Source organism: Taudactylus pleione, unplaced genomic scaffold (assembly GCF_031769625.1).
Source record: "Taudactylus pleione unplaced genomic scaffold, aTauple2 ptg000085l, whole genome shotgun sequence".
Classification (NCBI taxonomy): Eukaryota; Metazoa; Chordata; class Amphibia; order Anura; family Myobatrachidae; genus Taudactylus; species Taudactylus pleione.
This window is the reverse complement of record NW_028284487.1, coordinates 2178607-2205871: the sequence shown is the minus strand read 5'-3', so window position 1 is coordinate 2205871 and position 27265 is coordinate 2178607. Positions and strand designations below refer to the sequence as shown.

Sequence of the window (27265 nt, the reverse complement as noted above, 5' to 3'; positions counted from 1 at the left end):
GTATTATGATATTTTTTATGGTTAAAAGCTAAATGATTTTAGGATAAAATGTATTCTCATTAGCAGAGAAAGAATAGAGTTTATAATTGAACAAACAACACATCTAACATTGGATATTAGTAGGAAAGGCTTCTTAAAAGTGGACCAGATAGAATAAGTTCAGTATTGACAAATCTGGTTTCACTGGGGATTGAAGCCAGGAACTTCCATGAGTAAAGCAGATGTGATAACCCTTACACTATGAAACCAAGATAGGTGGATGATGGGTGGCCAAGTTTGTATGATCACAAATGTGCATGATCACTTTGTTACCAATTTATTATACAATAACAAAATAAATTGAAACTTCTTTAGTTCTTTAATCAGTTGTTTGCTCTATTATGATAGTTTTTTATGGTTGAAAGCTAAATGTTTTTAAGATAAAATGTATTCTCATTAGCAGTGAAGAAACAGTTTGTAAGTGAACAAACAACATATTTCACATTGGGCAGTAGCAGGAAAGCCTTCCTTAAAGTATACCTATTGGTATAGGTCATTATTAATAAATATGATTTCACTGGGAATTGAACCCAGGACCTTCTGCGTGTAAAGCAGATGTGATAACCACCACACTATGAAACCAAGACGGAGGCTGTTCTCACATGGTTGGTCAAACTTGCAAGATCAAAAATTTTAGTTAAAACTTAGTAAAGAGTAATGAGCACAATGTCAAATAAACCTGTATATATCTATTTCAAATGAAACATTTTACAAAGCTTTTCAAGCTAATAATATTTATATTTGAAAAAAATATGCATTATTTCTAGCAACTTGAACATTTGTATTCTACTGACATGAGATTTAACAAGATTGTCTTGCTATCTATTTTCTTGCCTTGTTATCAAGAACTGCTTGCATATTATGGTAAGACTTTGTAGAAATAAAATGCCTTTTAATGACATAATTCAAGTATACTGCTTAAAAAAAACTTGTAGATTAACAAAAATACTACCATTCCAAATGTTAAATTTATCATCATTTTTGCTAAACTTGCAGATAAAAATTGGACATTTCTGTTTTCATTGAAAACAGATGACCCAAGAGTGAATGTTATAATACAACATAACATGATTGCAGCTTCTAATGTATAAACTTGATCACACCAACCCTCTGCAGCATTGGATGGTTACTGGCATTGTCAGGTGAAAATTGAAGTACTGGGAAAAGGGCTACATGGTGATACTGGGTTGAGTGGCATCTTTTTCAAAGGTTGGGAAAACAATAGTTAGAAATGATGCTTCAATTCATATGTTAGCTTTAATTAGAAAAAAATGACACTGTTACCTATCTCTTTTACAATAACAAAATAAATTGAAACTTCTTTAGTTCTTTAATCAGTTGTTTGCTGTATTATGATATTTTTTATGGTTAAAAGCTAAATGATTTTAGGATAAAATGTATTCTCATTAGCAGAGAAAGAATAGAGTTTATAATTGAACAAACAACACATCTAACATTGGATATTAGTAGGAAAGGCTTCTTAAAAGTGGACCAGATAGAATAAGTTCAGTATTGACAAATCTGGTTTCACTGGGGATTGAACCCAGGACCTTCCACGAGTAAAGCAGATGTGACAACCCTTACGCTATGAAACCAAGATGAGTGGATCATGGGTGGCCAAGTTTGTATGATCACAAATGTGCATGATCACTTTGTTACCAATTTATTATACAATAACAAAATAAATTGAAACTTCTTTAGTTCTTTAATCAGTTGTTTGCTCTATTATGATAGTTTTTTATGGTTGAAAGCTAAATGTTTTTAAGATAAAATGTATTCTCATTAGCAGTGAAGAAACAGTTTGTAAGTGAACAAACAACATATTTCACATTGGGCAGTAGCAGGAAAGAATTCCTTAAAGTATACCTGTTGGTATAGGTCATTATTAATAAATATGATTTCACTGGGGATTGAACCCAGGACCTTCTGCGTGTAAAGCAGATGTGATAACCACTACACTATGAAACCAAGACGGAAGCTGTCCTCACATGGTTGGTCAAACTTGCAAGATCAAAAATTTTAGTTAAAACTTAGTAAAGAGTAATGAGCACAATGTCAAATAAACCTGTATATATCTATTTCAAATGAACATTTTACAAAGTTTTTCAAGCTAATAATATTTATATTTGAAAAAAATATGCATTATTTCTAGCAACTTGAACATTTGTATTCTACTGACATGAGATTTAACAAGATTGTCTTGCTATCTATTTTCTTGTCTTGTTATCAAGAACTGCTTGCATATTTTGGTAAGACTTTGTAGAAATAAAATGCCTTTTAATGACATAATTCAAGTATACTGCTTAAAATTTTTTTGTAGATTAACAAAAATACTACCATTCCAAATGTTAAATTTATCATCATTTTTGCTAAACTTGCAGATAAAAATTGGACATTTCTGTTTTCATTGAAAACAGATGACCTAAGAGTGAATGTTATAATACAACATAACATGATTGCAGCTTCTAATGTATTAACTTGATCACACCAACCCTCTGCAGCATTGGATGGTAACTGGCATTGTCAGGTGAAAATTGAAGAACTGGGAAAAGGGCTACATGGTGATACTGGGTTGAGTGGCATCTTTTTCAAAGGTTGGGAAAACAGTAGTTAGAAATGATGCTACAATTCATATGTTAGCTTTAATTAGAAAAAAATGACACTGTTACCTATCTCTTTTACAATAACAAAATAAATTGAAACTTCTTTAGTTCTTTAATCAGTTGTTTGCTGTATTATGATATTTTTTATGGTTAAAAGCTAAATGATTTTAGGATAAAATGTATTCTCATTAGCAGAGAAAGAATAGAGTTTATAATTGAACAAACAACACATCTAACATTGGATATTAGTAGGAAAGGCTTCTTAAAAGTGGACCAGATAGAATAAGTTCAGTATTGACAAATCTGGTTTCACTGGGGATTGAAGCCAGGAACTTCCATGAGTAAAGCAGATGTGATAACCCTTACACTATGAAACAAGATAGGTGGATGATGGGTGGCCAAGTTTGTATGATCACAAATGTGCATGATCACTTTGTTACCAATTTATTATACAATAACAAAATAAATTGAAACTTCTTTAGTTCTTTAATCAGTTGTTTGCTCTATTATGATAGTTTTTTATGGTTGAAAGCTAAATGTTTTTAAGATAAAATGTATTCTCATTAGCAGTGAAGAAACAGTTTGTAAGTGAACAAACAACATATTTCACATTGGGCAGTAGCAGGAAAGCCTTCCTTAAAGTATACCTATTGGTATAGGTCATTATTAATAAATATGATTTCACTGGGAATTGAACCCAGGACCTTCTGCGTGTAAAGCAGATGTGATAACCACTACACTATGAAACCAAGACGGAGGCTGTTCTCACATGGTTGGTCAAACTTGCAAGATCAAAAATTTTAGTTAAAACTTAGTAAAGAGTAATGAGCACAATGTCAAATAAACCTGTATATATCTATTTCAAATGAACATTTTACAAAGTTTTTCAAGCTAATAATATTTATATTTGAAAAAAATATGCATTATTTCTAGCAACTTGAACATTTGTATTCTACTGACATGAGATTTAACAAGATTGCCTTGCTATCTATTTTCTTGCCTTGTTATCAAGAGCTGCTTGCATATTTTGGTAAGATTTTGTAGAAATAAAATGCCTTTTAATGACATAATTCAAGTATACTGCTTAAAAAAAACTTGTAGATTAACAAAAATACTACCATTCTAAATGTTAAATTTATCATCATTTTTGCTAAACTTGCAGATAAAAATTAGACATTTCTGTTTTCATTGAAAACAGATGACCTAAGAGTGAATGTTATAATACAACATAACATGATTGCAGCTTCTAATGTATTAACTTGATCACACCAACGCTCTGCAGCATTGGATGGTTGCTGGCATTGTCAGGTGAAAATTGAAGTACTGGGATAAATGGCTACATGGAGATACTGGGTTGAGTGGCATCTTTTTCAAAGGTTGGGAAAACAGTAGTTAGAAATGATGCTACAATTCATATGTTAGCTTTAATTAGAAAAAAACGACACTTTGTTACCAATCTCTTTTACAATAACAAAATAAATTGAAACTTCTTTAGTTCTTTAATCAGTTGTTTGCTGTATTATGATATTTTTTATGGTTAAAAGCTAAATGATTGTAGGATAAAATTTATTCTCATTAGCAGAGAAAGAATAGAGTTTATAATTGAACAAACAACACATCTAACATTGGATATTAGTAGGAAAGGCTTCTTAAAAGTGGACCAGATTGAATAATTTCTGTATTGACAAATCTGGTTTCACTGGGGATTGAACCCAGTACCTTCCATGAGTAAAGCAGATGTGATATCCCTTACACTATGAAACCAAGATGAGAGGATCATGGGTGGCCAAGTTTGTATGATCACAAAAGTGCATGATCACTTTGTTACCAATTTTTTATACAATAACAAAATAACTTCAAACTTCTTTAGTTCTTTAATCAGGTGTTTGCTCTATTATGATAGTTTTTTGTGGTTGAAAGCTAAATGTTTTTAAGATAAAATGTATTCTCATTAGCAGTGAAGAAACAGTTTGTAAGTGAACAAACAACATATTTCACATTGGGCAGTAGCAGGAAAGAATTCCTTAAAGTATACCTGTTGGTATAGGTCATTATTAATAAATATGATTTCACTGGGGATTGATCCCAGGACCTTCTGCGTGTAAAGCAGATGTGATAACCACTACACTATGAAACCAAGACGGAAGCTGTCCTCACATGGTTGGTCAAACTTGCAAGATCAAAAATTTTAGTTAAAACTTAGTAAAGAGTAATGAGCACAATGTCAAATAAACCTGTATATATCTATTTCAAATGAACATTTTACAAAGTTTTTCAAGCTAATAATATTTATATTTGAAAAAAATATGCATTATTTCTAGCAACTTGAACATTTGTATTCTACTGACATGAGATTTAACAAGATTGTCTTGCTATCTATTTTCTTGTCTTGTTATCAAGAACTGCTTGCATATTTTGGTAAGACTTTGTAGAAATAAAATGCCTTTTAATGACATAATTCAAGTATACTGCTTAAAAATTTTTTGTAGATTAACAAAAATACTACCATTCCAAATGTTAAATTTATCATCATTTTTGCTAAACTTGCAGATAAAAATTGGACATTTCTGTTTTCATTGAAAACAGATGACCCAAGAGTGAATGTTATAATACAACATAACATGATTGCAGCTTCTAATGTATAAACTTGATCACACCAACCCTCTGCAGCATTGGATGGTTACTGGCATTGTCAGGTGAAAATTGAAGTACTGGGAAAAGGGCTACATGGTGATACTGGGTTGAGTGGCATCTTTTTCAAAGGTTGGGAAAACAATAGTTAGAAATGATGCTTCAATTCATATGTTAGCTTTAATTAGAAAAAAATGACACTGTTACCTATCTCTTTTACAATAACAAAATAAATTGAAACTTCTTTAGTTCTTTAATCAGTTGTTTGCTGTATTATGATATTTTTTATGGTTAAAAGCTAAATGATTTTAGGATAAAATGTATTCTCATTAGCAGAGAAAGAATAGAGTTTATAATTGAACAAATAAACACATCTAACATTGGATATTAGTAGGAAAGGCTTCTTAAAAGTGGACCAGATAGAATAAGTTCAGTATTGACAAATCTGGTTTCATTGGGGATTGAACCCAGGACCTTCCACGAGTAAAGCAGATGTGACAACCCTTACGCTATGAAACCAAGATGAGTGGATCATGGGTGGCCAAGTTTGTATGATCACAAATGTGCATGATCACTTTGTTACCAATTTATTATACAATAACAAAATAAATTGAAACTTCTTTAGTTCTTTAATCAGTTGTTTGCTCTATTATGATAGTTTTTTATGGTTGAAAGCTAAATGTTTTTAAGATAAAATGTATTCTCATTAGCAGTGAAGAAACAGTTTGTAAGTGAACAAACAACATATTTCACATTGGGCAGTAGCAGGAAAGCCTTCCTTAAAGTATACCTGTTGGTATAGGTCATTATTAATAAATATGATTTCACTGGGGATTGAACCCAGGACCTTCTGCGTGTAAAGCAGATGTGATAACCACTACACTATGAAACCAAGACGGAGGCTGTCCTCACATGGTTGGTCAAACTTGCAAGATCAAAAATTTTAGTTAAAACTTAGTAAAGAGTAATGAGCACAATGTCAAATAAACCTGTATATATCTATTTCAAATGAACATTTTACAAAGTTTTTCAAGCTAATAATATTTATATTTGAAAAAAATATGCATTATTTCTAGCAACTTGAACATTTGTATTCTACTGACATGAGATTTAACAAGATTGTCTTGCTATCTATTTTCTTGCCTTGTTATCAAGAGCTGCTTGCATATTTTGGTAAGATTTTGTAGAAATAAAATGCCTTTTAATGACATAATTCAAGTATACTGCTTAAAAAAAACTTGTAGATTAACAAAAATACTACCATTCTAAATGTTAAATTTATCATCATTTTTGCTAAACTTGCAGATAAAAATTAGACATTTCTGTTTTCATTGAAAACAGATGACCTAAGAGTGAATGTTATAATACAACATAACATGATTGCAGCTTCTAATGTATTAACTTGATCACACCAACGCTCTGCAGCATTGGATGGTTGCTGGCATTGTCAGGTGAAAATTGAAGTACTGGGAAAAATGGCTACATGGAGATTCTGGGTTGAGTGGCATCTTTTTCAAAGGTTGGGAAAACAGTAGTTAGAAATGATGCTACAATTCATATGTTAGCTTTAATTAGAAAAAAACGACACTTTGTTACCAATCTCTTTTACAATAACAAAATAAATTGAAACTTCTTTAGTTCTTTAATCAGTTGTTTGCTGTATTATGATATTTTTTATGGTTAAAAGCTAAATGATTGTAGGATAAAATTTATTCTCATTAGCAGAGAAAGAATAGAGTTTATAATTGAACAAACAACACATCTAACATTGGATATTAGTAGGAAAGGCTTCTTTAAAGTGGACCAGATTGAATAATTTCTGTATTGACAAATCTGGTTTCACTGGGGATTGAACCCAGTACCTTCCATGAGTAAAGCAGATGTGATATCCCTTACACTATGAAACCAAGATGAGAGGATCATGGGTGGCCAAGTTTGTATGATCACAAAAGTGCATGATCACTTTGTTACCAATTTTTTATACAATAACAAAATAACTTCAAACTTCTTTAGTTCTTTAATCAGTTGTTTGCTCTATTATGATAGTTTTTTGTGGTTGAAAGCTAAATGTTTTTAAGATAAAATGTATTCTCATTAGCAGTGAAGAAACAGTTTGTAAGTGAACAAACAACATATTTCACATTGGGCAGTAGCAGGAAAGAATTCCTTAAAGTATACCTGTTGGTATAGGTCATTATTAATAAATATGATTTCACTGGGGATTGAACCCAGGACCTTCTGCGTGTAAAGCAGATGTGATAACCACTACACTATGAAACCAAGACGGAAGCTGTCCTCACATGGTTGGTCAAACTTGCAAGATCAAAAATTTTAGTTAAAACTTAGTAAAGAGTAATGAGCACAATGTCAAATAAACCTGTATATATCTATTTCAAATGAACATTTTACAAAGTTTTTCAAGCTAATAATATTTATATTTGAAAAAAATATGCATTATTTCTAGCAACTTGAACATTTGTATTCTACTGACATGAGATTTAACAAGATTGTCTTGCTATCTATTTTCTTGTCTTGTTATCAAGAACTGCTTGCATATTTTGGTAAGACTTTGTAGAAATAAAATGCCTTTTAATGACATAATTCAAGTATACTGCTTAAAAATTTTTTGTAGATTAACAAAAATACTACCATTCCAAATGTTAAATTTATCATCATTTTTGCTAAACTTGCAGATAAAAATTGGACATTTCTGTTTTCATTGAAAACAGATGACCTAAGAGTGAATGTTATAATACAACATAACATGATTGCAGCTTCTAATGTATTAACTTGATCACACCAACCCTCTGCAGCATTGGATGGTAACTGGCATTGTCAGGTGAAAATTGAAGAACTGGGAAAAGGGCTACATGGTGATACTGGGTTGAGTGGCATCTTTTTCAAAGGTTGGGAAAACAGTAGTTAGAAATGATGCTACAATTCATATGTTAGCTTTAATTAGAAAAAAATGACACTGTTACCTATCTCTTTTACAATAACAAAATAAATTGAAACTTCTTTAGTTCTTTAATCAGTTGTTTGCTGTATTATGATATTTTTTATGGTTAAAAGCTAAATGATTTTAGGATAAAATGTATTCTCATTAGCAGAGAAAGAATAGAGTTTATAATTGAACAAACAACACATCTAACATTGGATATTAGTAGGAAAGGCTTCTTAAAAGTGGACCAGATAGAATAAGTTCAGTATTGACAAATCTGGTTTCACTGGGGATTGAAGCCAGGAACTTCCATGAGTAAAGCAGATGTGATAACCCTTACACTATGAAACCAAGATAGGTGGATGATGGGTGGCCAAGTTTGTATGATCACAAATGTGCATGATCACTTTGTTACCAATTTATTATACAATAACAAAATAAATTGAAACTTCTTTAGTTCTTTAATCAGTTGTTTGCTCTATTATGATAGTTTTTTATGGTTGAAAGCTAAATGTTTTTAAGATAAAATGTATTCTCATTAGCAGTGAAGAAACAGTTTGTAAGTGAACAAACAACATATTTCACATTGGGCAGTAGCAGGAAAGCCTTCCTTAAAGTATACCTATTGGTATAGGTCATTATTAATAAATATGATTTCACTGGGAATTGAACCCAGGACCTTCTGCGTGTAAAGCAGATGTGATAACCACTACACTATGAAACCAAGACGGAGGCTGTTCTCACATGGTTGGTCAAACTTGCAAGATCAAAAATTTTAGTTAAAACTTAGTAAAGAGTAATGAGCACAATGTCAAATAAACCTGTATATATCTATTTCAAATGAAACATTTTACAAAGCTTTTCAAGCTAATAATATTTATATTTGAAAAAAATATGCATTATTTCTAGCAACTTGAACATTTGTATTCTACTGACATGAGATTTAACAAGATTGTCTTGCTATCTATTTTCTTGCCTTGTTATCAAGAACTGCTTGCATATTATGGTAAGACTTTGTAGAAATAAAATGCCTTTTAATGACATAATTCAAGTATACTGCTTAAAAAAAACTTGTAGATTAACAAAAATACTACCATTCCAAATGTTAAATTTATCATCATTTTTGCTAAACTTGCAGATAAAAATTGGACATTTCTGTTTTCATTGAAAACAGATGACCCAAGAGTGAATGTTATAATACAACATAACATGATTGCAGCTTCTAATGTATAAACTTGATCACACCAACCGTCTGCAGCATTGGATGGTTACTGGCATTGTCAGGTGAAAATTGAAGTACTGGGAAAAGGGCTACATGGTGATACTGGGTTGAGTGGCATCTTTTTCAAAGGTTGGGAAAACAGTAGTTAGAAATGATGCTTCAATTCATATGTTAGCTTTAATTAGAAAAAAATGACACTGTTACCTATCTCTTTTACAATAACAAAATAAATTGAAACTTCTTTAGTTCCTTAATCAGTTGTTTGCTGTATTATGATATTTTTTATGGTTAAAAGCTAAATGATTTTAGGATAAAATGTATTCTCATTAGCAGAGAAAGAATAGAGTTTATAATTGAACAAACAACACATCTAACATTGGATATTAGTAGGAAAGGCTTCTTAAAAGTGGACCAGATCGAATAAGTTCAGTATTGACAAATCTGGTTTCACTGGGGATTGAACCCAGGACCTTCCACGAGTAAAGCAGATGTGACAACCCTTACGCTATGAAACCAAGATGAGTGGATCATGGGTGGCCAAGTTTGTATGATCACAAATGTGCATGATCACTTTGTTACCAATTTATTATACAATAACAAAATAAATTGAAACTTCTTTAGTTCTTTAATCAGTTGTTTGCTCTATTACGATAGTTTTTTATGGTTGAAAGCTAAATGTTTTTAAGATAAAATGTATTCTCATTAGCAGTGAAGAAACAGTTTGTAAGTGAACAAACAACATATTTCACATTGGGCAGTAGCAGGAAAGCCTTCCTTAAAGTATACCTGTTGGTATAGGTCATTATTAATAAATATGATTTCACTGGGGATTGAACCCAGGACCTTCTGCGTGTAAAGCAGATGTGATAACCACTACACTATGAAACAAAGACGGAGGCTGTCCTCACATGGTTGGTCAAACTTGCAAGATCAAAAATTTTAGTTAAAACTTAGTAAAGAGTAATGAGCACAATGTCAAATAAACCTGTATATATCTATTTCAAATGAACATTTTACAAAGTTTTTCAAGCTAATAATATTTATATTTGAAAAAAATATGCATTATTTCTAGCAACTTGAACATTTGTATTCTACTGACATGAGATTTAACAAGATTGTCTTGCTATCTATTTTCTTGCCTTGTTATCAAGAGCTGCTTGCATATTTTGGTAAGATTTTGTAGAAATAAAATGCCTTTTAATGACATAATTCAAGTATACTGCTTAAAAAAAACTTGTAGATTAACAAAAATACTACCATTCTAAATGTTAAATTTATCATCATTTTTGCTAAACTTGCAGATAAAAATTAGACATTTCTGTTTTCATTGAAAACAGATGACCTAAGAGTGAATGTTATAATACAACATAACATGATTGCAGCTTCTAATGTATTAACTTGATCACACCAACGCTCTGCAGCATTGGATGGTTGCTGGCATTGTCAGGTGAAAATTGAAGTACTGGGATAAATGGCTACATGGAGATACTGGGTTGAGTGGCATCTTTTTCAAAGGTTGGGAAAACAGTAGTTAGAAATGATGCTACAATTCATATGTTAGCTTTAATTAGAAAAAAACGACACTTTGTTACCAATCTCTTTTACAATAACAAAATAAATTGAAACTTCTTTAGTTCTTTAATCAGTTGTTTGCTGTATTATGATATTTTTTATGGTTAAAAGCTAAATGATTGTAGGATAAAATTTATTCTCATTAGCAGAGAAAGAATAGAGTTTATAATTGAACAAACAACACATCTAACATTGGATATTAGTAGGAAAGGCTTCTTAAAAGTGGACCAGATTGAATAATTTCTGTATTGACAAATATGGTTTCACTGGGGATTAAACCCAGTACCTTCCATGAGTAAAGCAGATGTGATATCCCTTACACTATGAAACCAAGATGAGAGGATCATGGGTGGCCAAGTTTGTATGATCACAAAAGTGCATGATCACTTTGTTACCAATTTTTTATACAATAACATAATAACTTCAAACTTCTTTAGTTCTTTAATCAGTTGTTTGCTCTATTATGATAGTTTTTTGTGGTTGAAAGCTAAATGTTTTTAAGATAAAATGTATTCTCATTAGCAGTGAAGAAACAGTTTGTAAGTGAACAAACAACATATTTCACATTGGGCAGTAGCAGGAAAGCATTCCTTAAAGTATACCTGTTGGTATAGGTCATTATTAATAAATATGATTTCACTGGGGATTGAACCCAGGACCTTCTGCATGTAAAGCAGATGTGATAACCACTACACTATGAAACCAAGACGGAAGCTGTCCTCACATGGTTGGTCAAACTTGCAAGATCAAAAATTTCAGTTAAAACTTAGTAAAGAGTAATGAGCACAATGTCAAATAAACCTGTATATATCTATTTCAAATGAACATTTTACAAAGTTTTTCAAGCTAATAATATTTATATTTGAAAAAAATATGCATTATTTCTAGCAACTTGAACATTTGTATTCTACTGACATGAGATTTAACAAGATTGTCTTGCTATCTATTTTCTTGTCTTGTTATCAAGAACTGCTTGCATATTTTGGTAAGACTTTGTAGAAATAAAATGCCTTTTAATGACATAATTCAAGTATACTGCTTAAAAAATTTTTGTAGATTAACAAAAATACTACCATTCCAAATGTTAAATTTATCATCATTTTTGCTAAACTTGCAGTTAAAAATTGGACATTTCTGTTTTCATTGAAAACAGATGACCTAAGAGTGAATGTTATAATACAACATAACATGATTGCAGCTTCTAATGTATTAACTTGATCACACCAACCCTCTGCAGCATTGGATGGTTACTGGCATTGTCAGGTGAAAATTGAAGAACTGGGAAAAGGGCTACATGGTGATACTGGGTTGAGTGGCATCTTTTTCAAAGGTTGGGAAAACAGTAGTTAGAAATGATGCTACAATTCATATGTTAGCTTTAATTAGAAAAAAATGACACTGTTACCTATCTCTTTTACAATAACAAAATAAATTGAAACTTCTTTAGTTCTTTAATCAGTTGTTTGCTGTATTATGATATTTTTTATGGTTAAAAGCTAAATGATTTTAGGATAAAATGTATTCTCATTAGCAGAGAAAGAATAGAGTTTATAATTGAACAAACAACACATCTAACATTGGATATTAGTAGGAAAGGCTTCTTAAAAGTGGACCAGATAGAATAAGTTCAGTATTGACAAATCTGGTTTCACTGGGGTTTGAAGCCAGGAACTTCCATGAGTAAAGCAGATGTGATAACCCTTACACTATGAAACCAAGATAGGTGGATGATGGGTGGCCAAGTTTGTATGATCACAAATGTGCATGATCACTTTGTTACCAATTTATTATACAATAACAAAATAAATTGAAACTTCTTTAGTTCTTTAATCAGCTGTTTGCTCTATTATGATATTTTTTTATGGTTGAAAGCTAAATGTTTTTAAGATAAAATGTATTTTCATTAGCAGTGAAGAAACAGTTTGTAAGTGAACAAACAACATATTTCACATTGGGCAGTAGCAGGAAAGCCTTCCTTAAAGTATACCTGTTGGTATAGGTCATTATTAATAAATATGATTTCACTGGGGATTGAACCCAGGACCTTCTGCGTGTAAAGCAGATGTGATAACCACTACACTATGAAACCAAGGCGGAGGCTGTTCTCACATGGTTGGTCAAACTTGCAAGATCAAAAATTTTAGTTAAAACTTAGTAAAGAGTAATGAGCACAATGTCAAATAAACCTGTATATATCTATTTCAAATGAACATTTTACAAAGTTTTTCAAGCTAATAATATTTATATTTGAAAAAAATATGCATTATTTCTAGCAACTTGAACATTTGTATTCTACTGACATGAGATTTAACAAGATTGTCTTGCTATGTATTTTCTTGCCTTGTTATCAAGAGCTGCTTGCATATTTTGGTAAGACTTTGTAGAAATAAAATGCCTTTTAATGACATAATTCAAGTATACTGCTTAAAAAAAACTTGTAGATTAACAAAAATACTACCATTCTAAATGTTAAATTTATCATCATTTTTGCTAAACTTGCAGATAAAAATTAGACATTTCTGTTTTCATTGAAAACAGATGACCTAAGAGTGAATGTTATAATACAACATAACATGATTGCAGCTTCTAATGTATTAACTTGATCACACCAACGCTCTGCAGCATTGGATGGTTGTTGGCATTGTCAGGTGAAAATTGAAGTACTGGGAAAAATGGCTACATGGAGATACTGGGTTGAGTGGCATCTTTTTCAATGGTTGGAAAACAGTAGTTAGAAATGATGCTACAATTCATATGTTAGCTTTAAATAGAAAAAAATGACACTTTGTTACCAATCTCTTTTACAATAACAAAATAAATTGAAACTTCTATAGTTCTTTAATCAGTTGTTTGCTGTATTATGATATTTTTTATGGTTAAAAGCTAAATGATTTTAGGATAAAATGTATTCTCATTAGCAGAGAAAGAATAGAGTTTATAATTGAACAAACAACACATCTAACATTGGATATTAGTAGGAAAGGCTTCTTAAAAGTGGAACTGATTGAATAAGTTCAGTATTGACAAATCTGGTTTCACTGGAGATTGAACCCAGGACCTTCCACGAGTAAAGCAGATGTGATAACCCTTACACTATGAAACCAAGATGAGAGGCTCATGGGTGGCCAAGTTTGTATGATCACAAATGTGCATGATCACTTTGTTACCAATTTATTATACAATAACAAAATAAATTGAAACTTCTTTAGTTCTTTAATCAGTTGTTTGCTCTATTATGATAGTTTTTTATGGTTGAAAGCTAAATGTTTTTAAGATAAAATGTATTCTCATTAGCAGTGAAGAAACAGTTTGTAAGTGAACAAACAACATATTTCACATTGGGCAGTAGCAGGAAAGCCTTCCTTAAAGTATACCTGTTGGTATAGGTCATTATTAATAAATATGATTTCACTGGGGATTGAACCCAGGACCTTCTGCGTGTAAAGCAGATGTGATAACCACTACACTATGAAACAAAGACGGAAGCTGTACTCACATGGTTGGTCAAACTTGCAAGATCAAAACTTTTAGTTAAAACTTAGTAAAGAGTAATGAGCACAATGTCAAATAAACCTGTATATATCTATTTCAAATGAACATTTTACAAAGTTTTTCAAGCTAATAATATTTATATTTGAAAAAAATATGCATTATTTCTAGCAACTTGAACATTTGTATTCTACTGACATGAGATTTAACAAGATTGTCTTGCTATCTATTTTCTTGCCTTGTTATCAAGAACTGCTTGCATATTTTGGTAAGACTTTGTAGAATAAAATGCCTTTTAATGACATAATTCAAGTATACTGCTTAAAAAAATTTTGTAGATTAACAAAAATACTACCATTCCAAATGTTAAATTTATCATCATTTTTGCTAAACTTGCAGATAAAAATTGGACATTTCTGTTTTCATTGAAAACAGATGACCTAAGAGTGAATGTTATAATACAACATAACATGATTGCAGCTTCTAATGTATTAACTTGATCACACCAACCCTCTGCAGCATTGGATGGTTACTGGCATTGTCAGGAGAAAATTGAAGAACTGGGAAAAGGGCTACATGGTGATACTGGGTTGAGTGGCATCTTTTTCAAAGGTTGGGAAAACAGTAGTTAGAAATGATGCTACAATTCATATGTTAGCTTTAATTAGAAAAAAATGACACTGTTACCTATCTCTTTTACAATAACAAAATAAATTGAAACTTCTTTAGTTCTTTAATCAGTTGTTTGCTGTATTATGATATTTTTTATGGTTAAAAGCTATATGATTTTAGGATAAAATGTATTCTCATTAGCAGAGAAAGAATAGAGTTTATAATTGAACAAACAACACATCTAACATTGGATATTAGTAGGAAAGGCTTCTTAAAAGTGGACCAGACAGAATAAGTTCAGTATTGACAAATCTGGTTTCACTGGGGATTGAAGCCAGGAACTTCCATGAGTAAAGCAGATGTGATAACCCTTACACTATGAAACCAAGATAGGTGGATGATGGGTGGCCAAGTTTGTATGATCACAAATGTGCATGATCACTTTGTTACCAATTTATTATACAATAACAAAATAAATTGAAACTTCTTTAGTTCTTTAATCAGTTGTTTGCTCTATTATGATAGTTTTTTATGGTTGAAAGCTAAATGTTTTTAAGATAAAATATATTCTCATTAGCAGTGAAGAAACAGTTTGTAAGTGAACAAACAACATATTTCACATTGGGCAGTAGCAGGAAAGCCTTCCTTAAAGTATACCTGTTGGTATAGGTCATTATTAATAAATATGATTTCACTGGGGATTGAACCCAGGACCTTCTGCGTGTAAAGCAGATGTGATAACCACTACACTATGAAACCAAGACGGAGGCTGTTCTCACATGGTTGGTCAAACTTGCAAGATCAAACATTTTAGTTAAAACTTAGTAAAGAGTAATGAGCACAATGTCAAATAAACCTGTATATATCTATTTCAAATGAACATTTTACAAAGTTTTTCAAGCTAATAATATTTATATTTGAAAAAAATATGCATTATTTCTAGCAACTTGAACATTTGTATTCTACTGACATGAGATTTAACAAGATTGTCTTGCTATGTATTTTCTTGCCTTGTTATCAAGAGCTGCTTGCATATTTTGGTAAGACTTTGTAGAAATAAAATGCCTTTTAATGACATAATTCAAGTATACTGCTTAAAAAAAACTTGTAGATTAACAAAAATACTACCATTCTAAATGTTAAATTTATCATCATTTTTGCTAAACTTGCAGATAAAAATTAGACATTTCTGTTTTCATTGAAAACAGATGACCTAAGAGTGAATGTTATAATACAACATAACATGATTGCAGCTTCTAATGTATTAACTTGATCACACCAACGCTCTGCAGCATTGGATGGTTGCTGGCATTGTCAGGTGAAAATTGAAGTACTGGGAAAAATGGCTACATGGAGATACTGGGTTGAGTGGCATCTTTTTCAATGGTTGGAAAACAGTAGTTAGAAATGATGCTACAATTCATATGTTAGCTTTAAATAGAAAAAAATGACACTTTGTTACCAATCTCTTTTACAATAACAAAATAAATTGAAACTTCTATAGTTCTTTAATCAGTTGTTTGCTGTATTATGATATTTTTTATGGTTAAAAGCTAAATGATTTTAGGATAAAATGTATTCTCATTAGCAGAGAAAGAATAGAGTTTATAATTGAACAAACAACACATCTAACATTGGATATTAGTAGGTAAGGCTTCTTAAAAGTGGAACTGATTGAATAAGTTCAGTATTGACAAATCTGGTTTCACTGGGGATTGAACCCAGGACCTTCCACGAGTAAAGCAGATGTGATAACCCTTACACTATGAAACCAAGATGAGAGGCTCATGGGTGGCCAAGTTTGTATGATCACAAATGTGCATGATCACTTTGTTACCAATTTATTATACAATAACAAAATAAATTGAAACTTCTTTAGTTCTTTAATCAGTTGTTTGCTCTATTATGATAGTTTTTTATGGTTGAAAGCTAAATGTTTTTAAGATAAAATGTATTCTCATTAGCAGTGAAGAAACAACATATTTCACATTGGGCAGTAGCAGGAAAGCCTTCCTTAAAGTATACCTGTTGGTATAGGTCATTATTAATAAATATGATTTCACTGGGGATTGAACCCAGGACCTTCTGCGTGTAAAGCAGGTGTGATAACCACTAGACTATGAAACCAAGACGGAAGCTGTCCTCACATGGTTGGTCAAACTTGCAAGATCAAAAATTTTAGTTAAAACTTAGTAAAGAGTAATGAGCACAATGTCAAATAAACCTGTATATATCTATTTCAAATGAACATTTTACAAAGTTTTTCAAGCTAATAATATTTATATTTGAAAAAAATATGCATTATTTCTAGCAACTTGAACATTTGTATTCTACTGACATGAGATTTAACAAGATTGTCTTGCTATCTATTTTCTTGCCTTGTTATCAAGAACTGCTTGCATATTTTGGTAAGACTTTGTAGAAATAAAATGCCTTTTAATGACATAATTCAAGTATACTGCTTAAAAATTTTTTGTAGATTAACAAAAATACTACCATTCCAAATGTTAAATTTATCATCATTTTTGCTAAACTTGCAGTTAAAAATTGGACATTTCTGTTTTCATTGAAAACAGATGACCTAAGAGTGAATGTTATAATACAACATAACATGATTGCAGCTTCTAATGTATTAACTTGATCACACCAACCCTCTGCAGCATTGGATGGTTACTGGCATTGTCAGGTGAAAATTGAAGAACTGGGAAAAGGGCTACATGGTGATACTGGGTTGAGTGGCATCTTTTTCAAAGGTTGGGAAAACAGTAGTTAGAAATGATGCTACAATTCATATGTTAGCTTTAATTAGAAAAAAATGACACTGTTACCTATCTCTTTTACAATAACAAAATAAATTGAAACTTCTTTAGTTCTTTAATCAGTTGTTTGCTGTATTATGATATTTTTTATGGTTAAAAGCTAAATGATTTTAGGATAAAATGTATTCTCATTAGCAGAGAAAGAATAGAGTTTATAATTGAACAAACAACACATCTAACATTGGATATTAGTAGGAAAGGCTTCTTAAAAGTGGACCAGATAGAATAAGTTCAGTATTGACAAATCTGTTTTCACTGGGAATTGAAGCCAGGAACTTCCATGAGTAAAGCAGATGTGATAACCCTTACACTATGAAACCAAGATAGGTGGATGATGGGTGGCCAAGTTTGTATGATCACAAATGTGCATGATCACTTTGTTACCAATTTATTATACAATAACAAAATAAATTGAAACTTCTTTAGTTCTTTAATCAGTTGTTTGCTCTATTATGATAGTTTTTTATGGTTGAAAGCTAAATGTTTTTAAGATAAAATGTATTTTCATTAGCAGTGAAGAAACAGTTTGTAAGTGAACAAACAACATATTTCACATTGGGCAGTAGCAGGAAAGCCTTCCTTAAAGTATACCTGTTGGTATAGGTCATTATTAATAAATATGATTTCACTGTGGATTGAACCCAGGACCTTCTGCGTGTAAAGCAGATGTGATAACCACTACACTATGAAACCAAGGCGGAGGCTGTTCTCACATGGTTGGTCAAACTTGCAAGATCAAAAATTTTAGTTAAAACTTAGTAAAGAGTAATGAGCACAATGTCAAATAAACCTGTATATATCTATTTCAAATGAACATTTTACAAAGTTTTTCAAGCTAATAATATTTATATTTGAAAAAAATATGCATTATTTCTAGCAACTTGAACATTTGTATTCTACTGACATGAGATTTAACAAGATTGTCTTGCTATGTATTTTCTTGCCTTGTTATCAAGAGCTGCTTGCATATTTTGGTAAGACTTTGTAGAAATAAAATGCCTTTTAATGACATAATTCAAGTATACTGCTTAAAAAAAACTTGTAGATTAACAAAAATACTACCATTCTAAATGTTAAATTTATCATCATTTTTGCTAAACTTGCAGATAAAAATTAGACATTTCTGTTTTCATTGAAAACAGATGACCTAAGAGTGAATGTTATAATACAACATAACATGATTGCAGCTTCTAATGTATTAACTTGATCACACCAACGCTCTGCAGCATTGGATGGTTGCTGGCATTGTCAGGTGAAAATTGAAGTACTGGGAAAAATGGCTACATGGAGATACTGGGTTGAGTGGCATCTTTTTCAATGGTTGGAAAACAGTAGTTAGAAATGATGCTACAATTCATATGTTAGCTTTAAATAGAAAAAAATGACACTTTGTTACCAATCTCTTTTACAATAACAAAATAAATTGAAACTTCTATAGTTCTTTAATCAGTTGTTTGCTGTATTATGATATTTTTTATGGTTAAAAGCTAAATGATTTTAGGATAAAATGTATTCTCATTAGCAGAGAAAGAATAGAGTTTATAATTGAACAAACAACACATCTAACATTGGATATTAGTAGAAAAGGCTTCTTAAAAGTGGAACTGATTGAATAAGTTCAGTATTGACAAATCTGGTTTCACTGGGGATTGAACCCAGGACCTTCCACGAGTAAAGCAGATGTGATAACCCTTAGACTATGAAACCAAGATGAGAGGCTCATGGGTGGCCAAGTTTGTATGATCACAAATGTGCATGATCACTTTGTTACCAATTTATTATACAATAACAAAATAAATTGAAACTTCGTTAGTTCTTTAATCAGTTGTTTGCTCTATTATGATAGTTTTTTATGGTTGAAAGCTAAATGTTTTTCAGATAAAATGTATTCTCATTAGCAGTGAAGAAACAGTTTGTAAGTGAACAAACAACATATTTCACATTGGGCAGTAGCAGGAAAGCCTTCCTTAAAGTATACCTGTTGGTATAGGTCATTATTAATAAATATGATTTCACTGGGGATTGAACCCAGGACCTTCTGCGTGTAAAGCAGATGTGATAACCACTACACTATGAAACAAAGACGGAAGGTGTCCTCACATGGTTGGTCAAACTTGCAAGATCAAAACTTTTAGTTAAAACTTAGTAAAGAGTAATGAGCACAATGTCAAATAAACCTGTATATATCTATTTCAAATGAACATTTTACAAAGTTTTTCAAGCTAATAATATTTATATTTGAAAAAAATATGCATTATTTCTAGCAACTTGAACATTTGTATTCTACTGACATGAGATTTAACAAGATTGTCTTGCTATCTATTTTCTTGCCTTGTTATCAAGAACTGCTTGCATATTTTGGTAAGACTTTGTAGAATAAAATGCCTTTTAATGACATAATTCAAGTATACTGCTTAAAAAAAATTTGTAGATTAACAAAAATACTACCATTCCAAATGTTAAATTTATCATCATTTTTGCTAAACTTGCAGATAAAAATTGGACATTTCTGTTTTCATTGAAAACAGATGACCTAAGAGTGAATGTTATAATACAACATAACATGATTGCAGCTTCTAATGTATTAACTTGATCACACCAACCCTCTGCAGCATTGGATGGTTACTGGCATTGTCAGGAGAAAATTGAAGAACTGGGAAAAGGGCTACATGGTGATACTGGGTTGAGTGGCATCTTTTTCAAAGGTTGGGAAAACAGTAGTTAGAAATGATGCTACAATTCATATGTTAGCTTTAATTAGAAAAAAATGACACTGTTACCTATCTCTTTTACAATAACAAAATAAATTGAAACTTCTTTAGTTCTTTAATCAGTTGTTTGCTGTATTATGATATTTTTTATGGTTAAAAGCTATATGATTTTAGGATAAAATGTATTCTCATTAGCAGAGAAAGAATAGAGTTTATAATTGAACAAACAACACATCTAACATTGGATATTAGTAGGAAAGGCTTCTTAAAAGTGGACCAGACAGAATAAGTTCAGTATTGACAAATCTGGTTTCACTGGGGATTGAAGCCAGGAACTTCCATGAGTAAAGCAGATGTGATAACCCTTACACTATGAAACCAAGATAGGTGGATGATGGGTGGCCAAGTTTGTATGATCACAAATGTGCATGATCACTTTGTTACCAATTTATTATACAATAACAAAATAAATTGAAACTTCTTTAGTTCTTTAATCAGTTGTTTGCTCTATTATGATAGTTTTTTATGGTTGAAAGCTAAATGTTTTTAAGATAAAATATATTCTCATTAGCAGTGAAGAAACAGTTTGTAAGTGAACAAACAACATATTTCACATTGGGCAGTAGCAGGAAAGCCTTCCTTAAAGTATACCTGTTGGTATAGGTCATTATTAATAAATATGATTTCACTGGGGATTGAACCCAGGACCTTCTGCGTGTAAAGCAGATGTGATAACCACTACACTATGAAACCAAGACGGAGGCTGTTCTCACATGGTTGGTCAAACTTGCAAGATCAAACATTTTAGTTAAAACTTAGTAAAGAGTAATGAGCACAATGTCAAATAAACCTGTATATATCTATTTCAAATGAACATTTTACAAAGTTTTTCAAGCTAATAATATTTATATTTGAAAAAAATATGCATTATTTCTAGCAACTTGAACATTTGTATTCTACTGACATGAGATTTAACAAGATTGTCTTGCTATGTATTTTCTTGCCTTGTTATCAACAGCTGCTTGCATATTTTGGTAAGACTTTGTAGAAATAAAATGCCTTTTAATGACATAATTCAAGTATACTGCTTAAAAAAAACTTGTAGATTAACAAAAATACTACCATTCTAAATGTTAAATTTATCATCATTTTTGCTAAACTTGCAGATAAAAATTAGACATTTCTGTTTTCATTGAAAACAGATGACCTAAGAGTGAATGTTATAATACAACATAACATGATTGCAGCTTCTAATGTATTAACTTGATCACACCAACGCTCTGCAGCATTGGATGGTTGCTGGCATTGTCAGGTGAAAATTGAAGTACTGGGAAAAATGGCTACATGGAGATACTGGGTTGAGTGGCATCTTTTTCAAAGGTTGGAAAACAGTAGTTAGAAATGATGCTACAATTCATATGTTAGCTTTAAATAGAAAAAAATGACACTTTGTTACCAATCTCTTTTACAATAACAAAATAAATTGAAACTTCTATAGTTCTTTAATCAGTTGTTTGCTGTATTATGATATTTTTTATGGTTAAAAGCTAAATGATTTTAGGATAAAATGTATTCTCATTAGCAGAGAAAGAATAGAGTTTATAATTGAACAAACAACACATCTAACATTGGATATTAGTAGGAAAGGCTTCTTAAAAGTGGAACTGATTGAATAAGTTCAGTATTGACAAATCTGGTTTCACTGGGGATTGAACCCAGGACCTTCCACGAGTAAAGCAGATGTGATAACCCTTACACTATGAAACCAAGATGAGAGGCTCATGGGTGGCCAAGTTTGTATGATCACAAATGTGCATGATCACTTTGTTACCAATTTATTATACAATAACAAAATAAATTGAAACTTCTTTAGTTCTTTAATCAGTTGTTTGCTCTATTATGATAGTTTTTTATGGTTGAAAGCTAAATGTTTTTAAGATAAAATGTATTCTCATTAGCAGTGAAGAAACAACATATTTCACATTGGGCAGTAGCAGGAAAGCCTTCCTTAAAGTATACCTGTTGGTATAGGTCATTATTAATAAATATGATTTCACTGGGGATTGAACCCAGGACCTTCTGCGTGTAAAGCAGGTGTGATAACCACTAGACTATGAAACCAAGACGGAAGCTGTGCTCACATGGTTGGTCAAACTTGCAAGATCAAAAATTTTAGTTAAAACTTAGTAAAGAGTAATGAGCACAATGTCAAATAAACCTGTATATATTTATTTCAAATGAACATTTTACAAAGTTTTTCAAGCTAATAATATTTATATTTGAAAAAAATATGCATTATTTCTAGCAACTTGAACATTTGTATTCTACTGACATGAGATTTAACAAGATTGTCTTGCTATCTATTTTCTTGCCTTGTTATCAAGAACTGCTTGCATATTTTGGTAAGACTTTGTAGAAATAAAATGCCTTTTAATGACATAATTCAAGTATACTGCTTAAAAAAAACTTGTAGATTAACAAAAATACTACCATTCCAAATGTTAAATTTATCATCATTTTTGCTAAACTTGCAGATAAAAATTAGACATTTCTGTTTTCATTGAAAACAGATGACCTAAGAGTGAATGTTATAATACAACATAACATGATTGCAGCTTCTAATGTATTAACTTGATCACACCAACCCTCTGCAGCATTGGATGGTTACTGGCATTGTCAGGTGAAAATTAAAGTACTGGGAAAAGGGCTACATGGTGATACTGGGTTGAGTGGCATCTTTTTCAAAGGTTGGGAAAACAGTAGTTAGAAATGATGCTACAATTCATATGTTAGCTTTAATTAGAAAAAAATGACACTGTTACCTATCTCTTTTACAATAACAAAATAAATTGAATCTTCTTTAGTTCTTTAATCAGTTGTTTGCTGTATTATGATATTTTTTATGGTTAAAAGCTAAATGATTTTAGGATAAAATGTATTCTCATTAGCAGAGAAAGAATAGAGTTTATAATTGAACAAACAACACATCTAACATTGGATATTAGTAGGAAAGGCTTCTTAAAAGTGGACCAGATAGAATAAGTTCAGTATTGACAAATCTGTTTTCACTGGGAATTGAAGCCAGGAACTTCCATGAGTAAAGCAGATGTGATAACCCTTACACTATGAAACCAAGATAGGTGGATGATGGGTGGCCAAGTTTATATGATCACAAATGTGCATGATCACTTTGTTACCAATTTATTATACAATAACAAAATAAATTGAAACTTCTTTAGTTCTTTAATCAGTTGTTTGCTCTATTATGATAGTTTTTTATGGTTGAAAGCTAAATGTTTTTAAGATAAAATGTATTCTCATTAGCAGTGAAGAAACAGTTTGTAAGTGAACAAACAACATCTTTCACATTGGGCAGTAGCAGGAAAGCCTTCCTTAAAGTATACCTGTTGGTATAGGTCATTATTAATAAATATGATTTCACTGGGGATTGAACCCAGGACCTTCTGCGTGTAAAGCAGATGTGATAACCACTACACTATGAAACCAAGGCGGAGGCTGTTCTCACATGGTTGGTCAAACTTGCAAGATCAAAAATTTTAGTTAAAACTTAGTAAAGAGTAATGAGCACAATGTCAAATAAACCTGTATATATCTATTTCAAATGAACATTTTACAAAGTTTTTCAAGCTAATAATATTTATATTTGAAAAAAATATGCATTATTTCTAGCAACTTGAACATTTGTATTCTACTGACATGAGATTTAACAAGATTGTCTTGCTATGTATTTTCTTGCCTTGTTATCAAGAGCTGCTTGCATATTTTGGTAAGACTTTGTAGAAATAAAATGCCTTTTAATGACATAATTCAAGTATACTGCTTAAAAAAAACTTGTAGATTAACAAAAATACTACCATTCTAAATGTTAAATTTATCATCATTTTTGCTAAACTTGCAGATAAAAATTAGACATTTCTGTTTTCATTGAAAACAGATGACCTAAGAGTGAATGTTATAATACAACATAACATGATTGCAGCTTCTAATGTATTAACTTGATCACACCAACGCTCTGCAGCATTGGATGGTTGCTGGCATTGTCAGGTGAAAATTGAAGTACTGGGAAAAATGGCTACATGGAGATACTGGGTTGAGTGGCATCTTTTTCAATGGTTGGAAAACAGTAGTTAGAAATGATGCTACAATTCATATGTTAGCTTTAAATAGAAAAAAATGACACTTTGTTACCAATCTCTTTTACAATAACAAAATAAATTGAAACTTCTATAGTTCTTTAATCAGTTGTTTGCTGTATTATGATATTTTTTATGGTTAAAAGCTAAATGATTTTAGGATAAAATGTATTCTCATTAGCAGAGAAAGAATAGAGTTTATAATTGAACAAACAACACATCTAACATTGGATATTAGTAGAAAAGGCTTCTTAAAAGTGGAACTGATTGAATAAGTTCAGTATTGACAAATCTGGTTTCACTGGGGATTGAACCCAGGACCTTCCACGAGTAAAGCAGATGTGATAACCCTTACACTATGAAACCAAGATGAGAGGCTTATGGGTGGCCAAGTTTGTATGATCACAAATGTGCATGATCGCTTTGTTACCAATTTATTATACAATAACAAAATAAATTGAAACTTCTTTAGTTCTTTAATCAGTTGTTTGCTCTATTATGATAGTTCTTTATGGTTGAAAGCTAAATGTTTTTAAGATAAAATGTATTCTCATTAGCAGTGAAGAAACAGTTTGTAAGTGAACAAACAACATATTTCACATTGGGCAGTAGCAGGAAAGCCTTCCTTAAAGTATACCTGTTGGTATAGGTCATTATTAATAAATATGATTTCACTGGGGATTGAACCCAGGACCTTCTGCGTGTAAAGCAGATGTGATAACCACTACACTATGAAACAAAGACGGAAGGTGTCCTCACATGGTTGGTCAAACTTGCAAGATCAAAACTTTTAGTTAAAACTTAGTAAAGAGTAATGAGCACAATGTCAAATAAACCTGTATATATCTATTTCAAATGAACATTTTACAAAGTTTTTCAAGCTAATAATATTTATATTTGAAAAAAATATGCATTATTTCTAGCAACTTGAACATTTGTATTCTACTGACATGAGATTTAACAAGATTGTCTTGCTATCTATTTTCTTGCCTTGTTATCAAGAACTGCTTGCATATTTTGGTAAGACTTTGTAGAATAAAATGCCTTTTAATGACATAATTCAAGTATACTGCTTAAAAAAAATTTGTAGATTAACAAAAATACTACCATTCCAAATGTTAAATTTATCATCATTTTTGCTAAACTTGCAGATAAAAATTGGACATTTCTGTTTTCATTGAAAACAGATGACCTAAGAGTGAATGTTATAATACAACATAACATGATTGCAGCTTCTAATGTATTAACTTGATCACACCAACCCTCTGCAGCATTGGATGGTTACTGGCATTGTCAGGAGAAAATTGAAGAACTGGGAAAAGGGCTACATGGTGATACTGGGTTGAGTGGCATCTTTTTCAAAGGTTGGGAAAACAGTAGTTAGAAATGATGCTACAATTCATATGTTAGCTTTAATTAGAAAAAAATGACACTGTTACCTATCTCTTTTACAATAACAAAATAAATTGAAACTTCTTTAGTTCTTTAATCAGTTGTTTGCTGTATTATGATATTTTTTATGGTTAAAAGCTATATGATTTTAGGATAAAATGTATTCTCATTAGCAGAGAAAGAATAGAGTTTATAATTGAACAAACAACACATCTAACATTGGATATTAGTAGGAAAGGCTTCTTAAAAGTGGACCAGACAGAATAAGTTCAGTATTGACAAATCTGGTTTCACTGGGGATTGAAGCCAGGAACTTCCATGAGTAAAGCAGATGTGATAACCCTTACACTATGAAACCAAGATAGGTGGATGATGGGTGGCCAAGTTTGTATGATCACAAATGTGCATGATCACTTTGTTACCAATTTATTATACAATAACAAAATAAATTGAAACTTCTTTAGTTCTTTAATCAGTTGTTTGCTCTATTATGATAGTTTTTTATGGTTGAAAGCTAAATGTTTTTAAGATAAAATATATTCTCATTAGCAGTGAAGAAACAGTTTGTAAGTGAACAAACAACATATTTCACATTGGGCAGTAGCAGGAAAGCCTTCCTTAAAGTATACCTGTTGGTATAGGTCATTATTAATAAATATGATTTCACTGGGGATTGAACCAAGGACCTTCTGCGTGTAAAGCAGATGTGATAACCACTACACTATGAAACCAAGACGGAGGCTGTTCTCACATGGTTGGTCAAACTTGCAAGATCAAACATTTTAGTTAAAACTTAGTAAAGAGTAATGAGCACAATGTCAAATAAACCTGTATATATCTATTTCAAATGAACATTTTACAAAGTTTTTCAAGCTAATAATATTTATATTTGAAAAAAATATGCATTATTTCTAGCAACTTGAACATTTGTATTCTACTGACATGAGATTTAACAAGATTGTCTTGCTATGTATTTTCTTGCCTTGTTATCAAGAGCTGCTTGCATATTTTGGTAAGACTTTGTAGAAATAAAATGCCTTTTAATGACATAATTCAAGTATACTGCTTAAAAAAAACTTG

At 31.1% G+C, this 27265-nt stretch overlaps 23 non-coding genes across 23 annotated transcripts; all 23 read right to left on the bottom strand.

Annotated features, from left to right (window-relative positions):
• Window positions 1-548: 548 nt before the first annotated feature.
• On the bottom strand, window positions 549-621 carry TRNAV-UAC (transfer RNA valine (anticodon UAC)). Its single transcript has one exon. It is a non-coding gene; the product is annotated as a tRNA-Val (tRNA).
• Window positions 622-1934: 1313 nt separating this feature from the next.
• Window positions 1935-2007, bottom strand: TRNAV-UAC (transfer RNA valine (anticodon UAC)). Its single transcript has one exon. It is a non-coding gene; the product is annotated as a tRNA-Val (tRNA).
• Window positions 2008-3318: 1311 nt separating this feature from the next.
• On the bottom strand, window positions 3319-3391 carry TRNAV-UAC (transfer RNA valine (anticodon UAC)). The gene has a single exon. It is a non-coding gene; the product is annotated as a tRNA-Val (tRNA).
• Window positions 3392-4706: 1315 nt separating this feature from the next.
• On the bottom strand, window positions 4707-4779 carry TRNAV-UAC (transfer RNA valine (anticodon UAC)). Its single transcript has one exon. It is a non-coding gene; the product is annotated as a tRNA-Val (tRNA).
• A 1313-nt stretch (window positions 4780-6092) lies between these two features.
• TRNAV-UAC (transfer RNA valine (anticodon UAC)) lies at window positions 6093-6165 on the bottom strand. The gene has a single exon. It is a non-coding gene; the product is annotated as a tRNA-Val (tRNA).
• A 1315-nt stretch (window positions 6166-7480) lies between these two features.
• TRNAV-UAC (transfer RNA valine (anticodon UAC)) lies at window positions 7481-7553 on the bottom strand. The gene has a single exon. It is a non-coding gene; the product is annotated as a tRNA-Val (tRNA).
• Window positions 7554-8865: 1312 nt separating this feature from the next.
• Window positions 8866-8938, bottom strand: TRNAV-UAC (transfer RNA valine (anticodon UAC)). The gene has a single exon. It is a non-coding gene; the product is annotated as a tRNA-Val (tRNA).
• Window positions 8939-10251: 1313 nt separating this feature from the next.
• TRNAV-UAC (transfer RNA valine (anticodon UAC)) lies at window positions 10252-10324 on the bottom strand. The gene has a single exon. It is a non-coding gene; the product is annotated as a tRNA-Val (tRNA).
• Window positions 10325-11639: 1315 nt separating this feature from the next.
• On the bottom strand, window positions 11640-11712 carry TRNAV-UAC (transfer RNA valine (anticodon UAC)). The gene has a single exon. It is a non-coding gene; the product is annotated as a tRNA-Val (tRNA).
• Window positions 11713-13024: 1312 nt separating this feature from the next.
• Window positions 13025-13097, bottom strand: TRNAV-UAC (transfer RNA valine (anticodon UAC)). Its single transcript has one exon. It is a non-coding gene; the product is annotated as a tRNA-Val (tRNA).
• A 1314-nt stretch (window positions 13098-14411) lies between these two features.
• On the bottom strand, window positions 14412-14484 carry TRNAV-UAC (transfer RNA valine (anticodon UAC)). The gene has a single exon. It is a non-coding gene; the product is annotated as a tRNA-Val (tRNA).
• A 1311-nt stretch (window positions 14485-15795) lies between these two features.
• On the bottom strand, window positions 15796-15868 carry TRNAV-UAC (transfer RNA valine (anticodon UAC)). The gene has a single exon. It is a non-coding gene; the product is annotated as a tRNA-Val (tRNA).
• A 941-nt stretch (window positions 15869-16809) lies between these two features.
• Window positions 16810-16882, bottom strand: TRNAV-UAC (transfer RNA valine (anticodon UAC)). Its single transcript has one exon. It is a non-coding gene; the product is annotated as a tRNA-Val (tRNA).
• A 281-nt stretch (window positions 16883-17163) lies between these two features.
• TRNAV-UAC (transfer RNA valine (anticodon UAC)) lies at window positions 17164-17236 on the bottom strand. The gene has a single exon. It is a non-coding gene; the product is annotated as a tRNA-Val (tRNA).
• A 1312-nt stretch (window positions 17237-18548) lies between these two features.
• Window positions 18549-18621, bottom strand: TRNAV-UAC (transfer RNA valine (anticodon UAC)). Its single transcript has one exon. It is a non-coding gene; the product is annotated as a tRNA-Val (tRNA).
• Window positions 18622-19935: 1314 nt separating this feature from the next.
• Window positions 19936-20008, bottom strand: TRNAV-UAC (transfer RNA valine (anticodon UAC)). The gene has a single exon. It is a non-coding gene; the product is annotated as a tRNA-Val (tRNA).
• A 1311-nt stretch (window positions 20009-21319) lies between these two features.
• Window positions 21320-21392, bottom strand: TRNAV-UAC (transfer RNA valine (anticodon UAC)). The gene has a single exon. It is a non-coding gene; the product is annotated as a tRNA-Val (tRNA).
• A 941-nt stretch (window positions 21393-22333) lies between these two features.
• TRNAV-UAC (transfer RNA valine (anticodon UAC)) lies at window positions 22334-22406 on the bottom strand. Its single transcript has one exon. It is a non-coding gene; the product is annotated as a tRNA-Val (tRNA).
• Window positions 22407-22687: 281 nt separating this feature from the next.
• Window positions 22688-22760, bottom strand: TRNAV-UAC (transfer RNA valine (anticodon UAC)). The gene has a single exon. It is a non-coding gene; the product is annotated as a tRNA-Val (tRNA).
• Window positions 22761-24072: 1312 nt separating this feature from the next.
• Window positions 24073-24145, bottom strand: TRNAV-UAC (transfer RNA valine (anticodon UAC)). Its single transcript has one exon. It is a non-coding gene; the product is annotated as a tRNA-Val (tRNA).
• Window positions 24146-25086: 941 nt separating this feature from the next.
• Window positions 25087-25159, bottom strand: TRNAV-UAC (transfer RNA valine (anticodon UAC)). Its single transcript has one exon. It is a non-coding gene; the product is annotated as a tRNA-Val (tRNA).
• A 300-nt stretch (window positions 25160-25459) lies between these two features.
• On the bottom strand, window positions 25460-25532 carry TRNAV-UAC (transfer RNA valine (anticodon UAC)). Its single transcript has one exon. It is a non-coding gene; the product is annotated as a tRNA-Val (tRNA).
• Window positions 25533-26843: 1311 nt separating this feature from the next.
• TRNAV-UAC (transfer RNA valine (anticodon UAC)) lies at window positions 26844-26916 on the bottom strand. The gene has a single exon. It is a non-coding gene; the product is annotated as a tRNA-Val (tRNA).
• Between the last annotated feature and the right edge of the window lie 349 nt (window positions 26917-27265).